This window comes from Micromys minutus (genome assembly GCF_963924665.1).
Source record: "Micromys minutus genome assembly, chromosome: X".
Taxonomy (NCBI): domain Eukaryota; kingdom Metazoa; phylum Chordata; class Mammalia; order Rodentia; family Muridae; genus Micromys; species Micromys minutus.
The window spans coordinates 73,058,126-73,065,819 of record NC_137970.1 but is presented as its reverse complement, the minus strand read 5'-3'; positions in this window follow the sequence as shown (position 1 = coordinate 73,065,819).

Below are 7,694 nucleotides of genomic sequence, written 5' to 3'. Positions count from 1 at the left end.
TTAACTTTACTTGGAGTGTTTAAGTAGAAACCTCTGAGAAATCAGTGCCTTGAAAAACAGGAAACCAGCTTAGACACCCTACTGACTGCTGCTTACAAAGATAGGATGGAAGCATAAAGGGTCCAGGGAACATTCACTGCCTCACAATATGGGTTGAATAATATTCACTTTAAATTTTTTTCAACTAAACTCTATAAGATGGATATAGTGTTATATTACAAAAATAGTAGTAATGGGAGGTGTTTTTCTTCTTGCTGACCTTTTTTCCCTTCAAAATAATCTCTTTAGATATTACCAAAAGAGTCATTAGGAAGTCAGCATGAAATAGAGAGAGACAGGAAAAGAAAGAGATTCTTCAAAGAGATTTAAACAAGAGAACAGCAACTGAGGGAGGGGGAAGCATCCTTGAGAGCTGTGACAGAGGCAAACAATTTGGGTGGAAAAAACTGTGTGGGTTTGTGCATTTATGTGCAACAATGGCAAGAGGTAAAACAAATAAACAAATCAAAACAATTAAAAGGCCAGAGGTGCCTTGCTGAAGAACTTATTTCAGGAAAGAAAAATATCTGAAAGCAAGTAGGAGATAAAGGGGTAGTCTCCAAAGTGCTCTGGAAAATCAATCACAAACATCATCTAGAAGCAGCTGACTTAATTCATTCTATTCCTATTAAAATAAATCTGACTGGCATATAAAATTCGTGTGCATGGAAATACTGGCCTGAAAAATTACTCTTGGGCTCTTGCTTAAATTTTTATGTCAATAAAGAAGACTAGGAAACCACCAAAAACACAAGAGAGCCCAAGCGTTTCCTTTTCCAAAGAATGTTTGAAGGTCCAAATTGAGGCTCTTGGTAGTAGTCTATTATATAAAGTAACTTAGGAATAGTTTTGTTATCCAAAGGGAGGAGGCTGCTTTTATAGGTGAAAATGTAGAACCTGTCCCCGGCAGATAATTAAAATGCTTATTTTTTCTTATATTGCTGATAGATTTGGAGCAACTCATATGTACTTTTGTCCATACTTTTAACTCATCTTCTCTCTCTCCTTCTCAATCATCCCGCCCCCCACCCTCTGTTCTGGCCAGGAAACAGAAGAGGCTGCATGGCCCACACAGGAGTTGGGCCCAGGACTAGAGCCTCATTAGCACCCTGGCTCAGCCAACTAATTCAAATGAACGCTCCATGGAACCAGCTGGGGTGGATTTCTACACTTTAAATGGGAACTATTGAAAACAAAGAGGAACATATTTCACAGTATAATCTTACTCCAGGCTCTTCTGTTGATGTAAAGCAAGGAGCTATAGAGTCATCACTCACGCGCGTGTATGTGTGTGTGTGTGTGTGTGTGTGTGTGTGTGTGCCTTGTTATTGGTGGGCTCCTTTTGTCTGTGGTTTTGCAATATTTAATTCAAGACATTCTTGAACTGTTATTTTCTATTTTTATCTCTTCCGTTTTCTTTCTTCTTTTTTGTTTTCTTTCTCTTTCTTTTTTCTTGGATATTTTATGTATTCAAATTTCAAATGTTATACCCTTTCCTGGTTCCCCCCTCCCCTTGCTTCTATGAGGATGCTCTCCTAGTCTCTCACACCCTCCTACCTCCCCACCCCAGCAATCCCCTACACTGGGGAAACAGCCTTCACAGGACCAAGGGCCTCTCCTCCCATTGATGTCTGACAAGACCATCCTCTGCCACATGTGCAGCTGAAGCCCTGGGTGTCTCCATGTGTACCCACTGGTTGGTGGTTTAGTCCCTGGGAGCTCTGGGGGGTCTGGTTGGTTGATATTGTTGTTCTTCCCATGGGGTTGCAAAGCCCTTCAGCTCCTTCAGTCCTTTTTCTTACTCCTCCATTGGGGACCCCATGCTCAGTCCTATGGTTGGCTGTGAGCATCTGCCTCTGTATTGGTCAGGCTCTGGCAGAGCCTCTCTGGAGACAGCTATATCAGGTTCCTGTCAGCATGTACTTCTTGGTATCAGCAACAGTGACTAGGTTTAGTTAACACATGTGGGCTGAATCCCCAGGTGGGGCAGTCTCTGGATGGCTTTTCCTCCAGTCTCTGTTCCACTCTTGCTTCTAAACTATGTGTAGATAGACATTTGGCCCCCTGAAATACATCCACAGGCTTCATCGCTGTGTCTGTCCTGTTTATACAACGTTCATAATTTTGCTTTGGTATTTTATTAAACTGGGTCTATTTAAAAGATGTTTTAGGACCACAGAAAAATTAAATGGAAGGTAGGGCTAACCATATACTCTGTGTCCACATACACGTGATGTGGTCTTTGTCACTGTCAAACTCCTGCAGCACAGTGTGCATTTGCTGTGATGTGGTCTAACTCGGACCCATTCTTATGATGCACAGTTCATGAATCTGTTAGCAGTGCCTGTAGGTCTTCTACATCCTATGGGCTTTGACAAATGGATAATAGCATTTGTTGAACATTACAGTGCCACACAGAGTAGTTTCACTGCTCTTAAAATCCTAGGCGTTCCACCTTTTCATCTGTCTTTCCACTCCTATTCTTCGGAAACTAGCCAATTCTTAAATTTGTTTTAGTATAGAGTAGTTTATTTAGAGCATGAGGAGGGGAGTGAAGAGAAAGGTAGGTGGGGGGAGTAGAGGCCGGCCATGAGCATGTGGAGACAGAGAGAGGAGGGGGAAGGGGAGAGAAAGGGAACAGAAACAAAAGAAGAGAGCAAGAGGGCAAAACTTGCCAATGCTTTTATCATCCTTCATAGTTTTACTTTCCCTGAGACATCATATAATTAGATTCTTGCTGTACGTAGCCTTCTCAGGTCGGTTTCTTTCACGCAGCAACATACATTCCAAGTTCCCCTGTGTCTTTTTGTGACTTGATAGCTCAGTTATTTTTAGCAATGAATAATGTGAATCATCTGAATGTAATCAGAGTTTATCCACTCACATACTGAGAGATTGGTGGTTCCAATTTCTGGTCATTATGAATTTAGCTGAAGGGAGTAGGTAAGTAGAACAGGGCGAAGGGTTGTCTTAAATTATGTTTTTCAACACATCATGAATGGATCTACTGCTGAATGTACTGGGTATCATGCTTCAGCCCAGAGCCTTCTTTGGTAGTGAGAGAACAGGCTACTCCAGATCTGGAACTCTACAGCATAATCCTATGGTAATGCTAACTACATAAACATGTAGGGCACATGCTTGTCTTTAGACAGAGGTGGGTAGTGCAGTATGACCAGCTGAGTCTCACCTTTTGTCATCATCACAATGAACTAAGAGATGCCCATGTTGGTTTTTACTGCTTACAGCTTCATGATGGCTAAAAAATCAGCATATGCAAAGGGACACGCCTTTGGAATTATGTCAGCCACAGCTATCGTTGCTTTTTGGTGGACTTGCTGCATTCTTTAGGAATAGAGGTCAGTTTTTTCAGACAGGGGCAATTCTGGGTCAGAGTGTTTGACTGTGGGATAGGAACCCCATCCCTCCACTCAATGCCCTGTCTTTCTACTGGAGGTGAACTCTACCCGTTCCCTTACTCCACTGTTGGTTATTTCATCTAAGGTCTCTCCCTTTGAGTCCTGAGAATCTCTTTCCTCCCAGGTCTTTGGTTCTTTCTATAGGGTCCCCCCATCTCCTTCTTTCCTACGTTGCCTGTTTCTTTCTGCTGATGCTCAGGGATTCAGTCCTGTTTAATGCCCCCCACAATACCTGATCATGTTCCACTTTTCCCGTCTCTGTCCCCACTCCCTCCCAGATCCCACCTCCTCCCCCCCCCGTGTGATTGCTTTCTTCTCCCTCTCAAGTGGGATTGAGGCATCCTCACTTGGGCCCCTTGGCTTCTTAGCCTTCTTAAGTTGTGTGGATTGTATCCTGGGAATTCTGTACATTTTTAGGTAATATCCTCTTATTAGTGAGTACATGCCATGCATATCATTTTGGGTATGAGTTATCTCACTTAGGAAAGAACTGCAGAAACAAAAATGGAGAAAAGCCTGAGGAAAAGGAGGTTCAGTGACAGTCCCAAATTGGGATCCAGCTTAGTTCAGGGGGAGGCCCCAAGGCCTGACACTATTACTGATGCTATGGTGTGCTCACAAACAGGGGACTATCATGACTGTTCTCTGAAATGTCTGGGAAGCAGCTGAAAGAGTCAGATGCAGATATTTGCACCCAACCAATGAACAGAAGCTGCTGACCCCTGTGGTTGAATTAGGGAAAAGCTGGAGGAAGCTAAGGAGGAGCTGTAGGAAGACCATAAGTCTCAACTAACCTGGATCCCCTGGATCTCTCAGACACTGAGCCACCAACCAGTTAACATACACCAGCTGATAGGAGGCTCTCAACATATATGCAGTAGAGGACTGCCGGTTCTGGACTCAGTTAGAGAAGACGCACCTAACCTTAGAGAGACCCCAGGGAGTGAGGAAGTCTGGTGGGGTGAGGGTTGGGTGGGGACATCCTCTTGGAGATTGAGGGTTGGGGTAGGGGGGAGGGGTGGGATGAGGAGCAGTTGGAGGGTGGACTGGGAGAAGAATAGTCTGGACTGTAAAAAAAAAAACAGATTAAAGAATAAATAAAAAAGAAAAGATTAAAACAATAGAGGTCAGAGAAGAAGCCAAGAGACTATACAGACAGACAAACAAAATAAATGAAAATTATTTATTTTTAAATAAAAAGTAAATACTAAAAGACATATGGTTTTATGACTTTTTACCTGCATTTCCCAATTTTCTAGGAATATATAAAGGAAATCATTTATTTTTTGTTTAAGATGGTAGGTATTCTCAAACAAACCCAGGCAGGTTACAATTTAATTACATAACTAACAATGACCTTATTCCTCTGACCCTCCCCCCACATTCCAAGCACTAGAACCCCAGGGTTGTGCCACAACACTGGGATTCTGCTGCAGGGGGTAGATCCTGGGGTCTTCTGCATGATGGGTAAGCACTCTTCCAATGTAGTCACTTTCTGACCCTGAGAAACTCTGCTATAGCTCATTTTCTTAGAAAGCACGACCCCAAACAGCACACAACTATTCTGTCTTTCCTTTACTCTAATGTAAGTATGACTTTTGGTGACAAATCATTACATTGTAATGAAATAATTATTATTTGCACCTTGTTACAGTTCTGAAAACCTTGTAAGTCTAAATGCTGGTCCATTGTCACAAAAATTCATTCCAAGTAGCTTGTTTATAATTTAAGTTCAATTCTTTATCTTAAGAAATAAAACAAGAACAAATGTCAACACAAACACTATGAGAACCAGTGCCAAAACAAACATATGCAAAGCAAAAAGTGCACAAAAGATAAGGATTGCCTGAGTTCATTTGTATGGAAAATATAAAAGGAAATAAGTACATTAAAACAAAGGGTAGGAAAAACCACAAAGGTTAGGATAGTGGTTACTAGGCTACAGGAGAGGAAGAAAATGAGAGGTAAGCTATACAGTTATATAAAATGGAAAAGTCCAGTGATTTAATATTTAGCAGGAAGACTACAGTTGAGAAAGTACATGTTAGGTGCTCTGGAGGAACTTCGCTTATTTGGCTCATACGTACACAACATAGTCTATCATTGGAGGACCTTAGGGCAGGAACTCAAAACAGGACAGGAACCTGGAGGCTGGAGCTGATGCACATAGACCATGGTAGGAAGCTGCTTACTGGCTTGTTCAGCCTGTTTTCTTATAGAACCCAGGACCAGCTGCCCACAGATGACCTATCTACAATGGGTTGCCTTCCCCATCAATCACTAAGAGAATTCCCTCTAGGCTTAAAGCAAAATCTTCTGGAAGCATTTTTTTTTTGTCAATTGGGGTTCCTTTCTTTCAGATTACTATACATTGCATCAAATGGGCATGAACAACTAGCAAGCACAGTTACATAAATTAAATGTATACAATATCAATAATTTTAAAACGGTGGGCCCCAGTTATAGTTCAGTGGCAGAATGCTTGCTATCATGTACAAAGCCCCAAATTTGGTTTTCATGGGTTATTGCAAAACTCAATTGAGTAGATAAAAGTGACACTCTAAATTATGTATACTGTCAGTTAAGAGTGCAAGTTGTATATGACTCAAACTACTTTCTGTAATGGTTTCAAATTCACTAAGTTTGAAGGCTACAAGTTCCCCCAAATCTATGGCTTGTGTTTAAATTTCATTACAATGAGAGAAGAAAATTCTGTTCACAAACTTGTCATAACACTGATTGTGAAATGTCTCATAAAAATTAAAAATACAAATCACTTGCTAAATAATTTAGTCATACACTGACCGTAGAAGTAACATGTAGTTTCCATAATATAGTACAGCTATTACTTTACAGGTAGGCAAATAAGAAACAACCATGATAATTCATTTGGCCCAGATAAAAGAGGTAATTAGAAGCATAAAAGACCTATTATTAGTTTTCCACAACAATTTTTTTATTCATTTCATAATAAAACTCAAAGTGCATTATTGCAAAAAAACCATAATATGTATATTTTTCACATAAACAGGAAGACATTGTGACATTGCAAAAATAAATATTATTATATGAAATTAAAGTGTTCTTGTTTTTTGTTCTTTCTTTAGAATCTTCTTATTTTAGTAACTCAATAATTACTTAACTCTTTGAGGATATTAATAGTTCCTTTTGAAAGATCCTTTTTGAAACACCATTTTCCTCTGGTTTTGGTATCCTTATCTAATTCTAAACATCTCTGTCTATCTTTTTGTCTGTTTGTATATCTATCTATCTATCTATCTATCTATCTATCTATCTATCTACCTATCTATCATCTATCTATTATTAATTCTATAAATTTTCTATGTATTTGGCTTTCTACTTTATCTGGAATTAGCAATAGAAGAAATATGATATAGTATGTCAAGAATTTACAAGACTCAGTATTTTCACCTTATGAAAGATAAAATTGAAAAGATAGTATTTGAAATAGGAACAAGAAAGAAAAATGCTTAGGCAGAATTTTTTAAATCATTGGAGAAAGACACTACTTAAAGATGAAGTTTACTTCAATAAATAGTAAGATACATTTAATTCTAGAGTTTGGAAGAGCCACACTGTGAATAAGTCAAATATCTCTATATTAATTCACAAATTTAATTAAACTTTAATAAAACTACCATTTTCTCTTTTAATCTGGGAAGAAAATTTTAAGCTCATGTGAAAAACCAGAACAAAAAATTTCTATGACATTTTTAAAGTATATATCAAAAAGAAATATATTGTATTAAAATATATTACCAAAACTCAAATATAATTTGATCATATTCTTTCCCCTACTCTAATTCCTCCCAGAACTCCATCACTTTTCTACCTAGCCAACTTCATGTTTTTTTCTTTCTCTTCTTCTCAAAAACAAACAAAATAAAGCAAAAACAAAACAAAAATCTTATTAGCCAAAAACAACAAAACAAAACAAAATCAAACTAAATAAAAACAAGAAGTGCATAAAATGGAGTCCATTTTGTGTTGGCCTACTATCCTTGGCATGGCGTCTGCCCTAGAGTGTGGTTAAAACACGTAGTGTTATTCTGTTGATAAAAACCAAGACATCGCATTTAAGGGCTGAGTGCTCCAAAGTCTTTCACTCTCTGCACATTGATGTGGGTCTCTGTTAGTTCCTATGTACTACAAGAAGAAACTTTCCTGATGATGGCAGAATGAGGCAATGATCTGGGGGCATAACCGAATGTAGTT